Genomic DNA, 4568 nt, shown 5'->3' with positions numbered 1-4568 from the left:
TCATGTATCTCAATCCATCAATAAACTCACTCTCTCTGTCACCCCTTTCTCTGCTGTTTATATTGCACTGCTTCTTGGCTGCAGCTAAATGTGTGTGTTCGTCAGCAGTATTTCTCTGTGTGTGTGTGTGCGTGTAGGTGTGTAAGTTGCACAGTGTTGGGCTGCTGTAGAATGAATGAACTCCTTCATCACTCAGGATGTGTGTTTAACTTTATAACCGAAAACTGACAACTGTTCCCCTGCTACTCTCTCTCTCTCTCTCTCTCTCTCTCTCTCTCTCTCTCTCTCTCTCTCTCTCTCTCTCTCTCTCTCTCTCTCTCTCTCTCTCTCTCTCTCTCTCTCTCTCTCTCTCTCTCTCTCTCTCTCTCTCTCTCTCTCTCTCTCTCTCTCTCTCTCTCTTTCTTCATCTCTCTCTCTCTCTCTCTCTCTTCATCTCCCTCTCTCTCTCTCTCTCTCTCTCTTCATCTCCCTCTCCCTCTCTCCCTCTCTCTCTCTCTCTCTCTCTCTCTCTCTCTCTCTCTCTCTCTCTCTCTCTCTCTCTCTCTCTCTCTTTCTATTCATCTCTATCCCTGCCTCCAGGGGGAACACACCTTGGACAGGGCAACAAAAGTGTAGCTGTGCGTCTCTGTGCCTCAATGCTGCCTTTATGAGGCAGGGCTGGGCCGGGTCAGACTGGGCTGTCTGGCCCTGCTGAGAGACGCACACATATACACATACACACACACACCACCCTGCTCTAGTGTCAGGATACCTGTGTGTGTGTGTGTGTGTGTGTGTGTGTGTGTGTGTGTGTGTGTGTGTGTGTGTGTGTGTGTGTGTGTGTGTGTGTGTGTGTGTGTGTGTGTGTGTGTGTGTGTGTGTGTGTGTGTGTGTGTGTGTGTGTGTGTGTGTGAGAGCTCTCTCTCTCTCTCTCTCTCTCTCTCTCTCTCTCTCTATTCGCTATGGGATTGGTGTCCCTAAACCGGGATGGTTGTTGCTAATGTGCGCTCATGTGACTAGAATGACGTTGTATACAACAGCCAACTTTCCGGGACATAGACATGTCTTATATGGGCAGAAAGCTTAAATTGTTGTTAATCTAACTGCAGTGTCCAATTAACAGTAGCTATTACATTGAAACAATACCATGCTATTGTTTGAGGAGAGTGCACAAAACTTTTATCACGGCAACTGGTTTGATACCATCATCTCTGAAAGTAAATAATGTACTTACATTCAGTAATCTTGCTCTGATTTGTCACCCTGAATGTCCCAGAGATAAAATGTAGCATAGTTCTGTTTGATAAAATGCATTTTAATGTTCAAATGTAGGAACTGGGGTCTACAGTTTGACCCCACTACTGTCTCTGGCTCCACACCCACCGCACCTGGCCATCTAGATGTGTGAAAGTTACTGTATAAGCTAATGATCCATCATGTATGACATTCCTGGGTGTGTGTAAACGTATTTTTTTTATCACCATAGCATTTTTGTATTTTCTCTATAGTTATGTACTTGAAAATGTATCAATTGACCAATTCGGCACATTTGAGAAAACTCCTAGCAGACTTGATACAAAATGTTGTGCAGTAATGTAATCCTTCACTTGATCAGTCTGAAACTTTGCACACACACCCTGCCATCTGGTGGCCAAAATCTAAATTAAACCTATATTCCTATCTGGAAGTATGGCTTTTTTATTGCATTTCAAAGATGATGGAACAAAAAAATAAAAAAGAGGAGTTTTTTGTTTTTGTATTATCTTTTACCAGATCTAATGTGTTATATTCTCCCACATTAATTTCAAATTTCCATGAACTTCAAAGTTTTTCCTTTCAAATGGAATCAAGGAAATGCATATCCTTGCTTCAGGTCCTGAGCTACAGGCAGTTAGATTTGGGTGTGTCATTTTAGGCAAGAATTGAAAAAAAGGGTACTCTCTCTCTCTCTCTCTCTCTCTCTTTCTCTCTATTCAATTCAATTCAATTCAAGGGGCTTTATTGGCATGGGAAACATATGTTAACATTGCCAAAGCAAGTAGAAGTAGAAGTCTCTCTCTCTCTTTTTGTCTCACCAAATCTCTCGGACTCGCTGCCACTGGTACAGTGTGTTCAATGTATGTGTGTGTGAGGCTGTGTGTATCTGTGTGAGGGAGTTCAAGTGTATTTGTGTGTGGGGGTGTGCTTGTTTGTATTTGTTTGGGTTTGTTCTTGTTTCCAACACTAAGAGTTGAACACAAAGGCTAACAGTGGTTAGTGAAAGTGTGTGTGTATTTAGAATGTATGTGTGTGCACGCGCATGAGTGCATATACTGATGCAAGAGTGTTTGCATATCTGTGGACGGGGGTGTTTCTATTCGTGTGTGTATGTGTTTATTTGTGTGTGTGTGTGTGCATGTCTGTTGTCCTCAGCATGCCTCTCAGAGCTTCACATGACATCAATCTGAGAGCAGCGGGATAGTGATCTCATTACCAACAGCCTGCTGCTGATTAAAACCTGCCATCTACACTCCCTCCCTCCCTCCCTCCCTCCCTCCCTCCCTCCCTCCCTCCCTCCCTCCCTCCCTCCCTCCCTCCCTCTTTCCAGCCTGGGGCTCACACCCTTCTGCGGTTTCTCCACTGCTCACGTCCAAATGGGGCCCCATTTTAAGTTCTCCAAAAAGTCACATGCGCTCCCTCTCTTTCTACCTTCTTCTGTCTTATTTCCAGTTCTCTGTCAGCTTTGGCCTTATTTCCAGTTCTCTCTCAGCTTCTGCCTTATTTCCAGTTCTCTCTCAGCTTCTGCCTTATTTCCAGTTCTCTCTCAGCTTCTGCCTTATTTCCAGTTCTCTCTCAGCTTTGGCCTTATTTCCAGTTCTCTCTCAGCTTCTGCCTTATTTCCAGTTCTCTCTCAGCTTATGTCTTATTTCCAGTTCTTTCTCAGCTTCTGCCTTATTTCCAGTTCTCTCTCAGCTTCTTCCTTATTTCCAGTTCTCTCTCAGCTTCTGTCTTATTTCCAGTTCTTTCTCAGCTTCTGCCTTATTTCCAGTTCTCTCTCAGCTTCTGTCTTATTTCCAGTTCTTTCTCAGCTTCAGCCTTATTTCCAGTTCTCTCTTCGGCCTTCTTCTTTTTGTTTCTCTGCTGTCTTCCTTTACCTGGAACAAACACAGCTGTAATGCCTTTCACATTTCCTTTACATTATCCAGGCCCTCCCCCTATTCTTCTCATGTTCCATCCTGACCCAATCCCCCTTTTGTTCCTCTCTTTCTCTCACAGCCTGTAGCAGATGTACATAATGCACTTAGGTTCATTTATTTATTGTTTGTTTGTTTCTTTGGCAACAGCTAATCTCGCTGGAGTCCACACGAAGTGCAAAATACAATACAACACAATCACACAATTAGACAGAAACCAACCTGATCAAGGAAACGGAAATTTGGTGAATAGTTGTGGATAGCGAACAGAGGGTGATGGTAAGGTGTGTGTGTGTCAGTGAATTGTGCAAAGAACAGGGGGGAGTAGATGTATGGGTTGAGTGTGTGTGGGTGTGTGTATGCAGTCAACAGAATTAGGTATTAAAGGCAGATAACAGCTAAATCTCTATTTCCTATCCCCTTTCCGCATGTACACACACACAGACAGACAGACACTCAACCCATAAATCTACTCCCCCTGCTCTTCGCACACTTCACTGACACTGAAACACAAACACTACTAACTTTTAACCTCCCTGATGCTACTGCCCCACAGACAGTAATATGCTCACACACACACACACACACTCGCTCGCTCGCTCGCTCGCTCGCTCGCTCGCTCGCACGCACGCACGCACGCACGCACGCACGCACGCACGCACGCACGCACGCACGCACGCACGCACGCACGCACGCACGCACGCACACACACACACACACACACACACACACACACACACACACACACACACACACACACACACACACACACCTATTGTATGGTGAGACACTCTCTTACATATATATTGAAGGTAAGGTCCATCGGCCCTATGATACAGTCTTCATTTGATATGCTGATCAGTTACCAGCAGTCTGCTAGAGTTAGTTTCAGTCTTTATTTGATATACTGGAAACCCAGCAAGCACATTTGCTTCCTTAGAAGTTGTGGGAACATACGTTTTTGGTTCTGGGAACGAAGCCATACGTTTCTTGAACGGTAAAATGGAATGTTATTTAAACGGAATGAAACATTTAACCTGTTCTGGCAAAGTACATTTTTAGGTTGCAGGAAGGTTATGAGAACGTTTTACTATGGTTCTCTGAAAGTTTTCCTGGGAGCTTTCATTAACGTCCTGAGAACAGAAATTATTGGTAATTTGAAGGTAGCTTAATAATGTTCTGAGAACATGTTTCAGTAAGAGTTTTAATAACACTGCTAGCTTAGGTTAACTGTTTTGCACAGATAGGACACATGGAAATTAATTTGCTTAAGCATTAGTCATGCAAACACATTTCTTTTTTATTGTGGCACGGTGTCAGTCAGATTCAAACCTATGAGCTTCTGTTCTTTATCCATTGGAATGGAATTAGTCGGCTGCGCCACCAGGATGGAGCTAGAATGCCATGTTCTTTTAA

The sequence above is a fragment of the Salvelinus namaycush genome, chromosome 20, assembly GCF_016432855.1.
Source record: "Salvelinus namaycush isolate Seneca chromosome 20, SaNama_1.0, whole genome shotgun sequence".
Lineage (NCBI taxonomy): Eukaryota > Metazoa > Chordata > Actinopteri > Salmoniformes > Salmonidae > Salvelinus > Salvelinus namaycush.
This window is presented reverse-complemented; position numbering follows the sequence as displayed.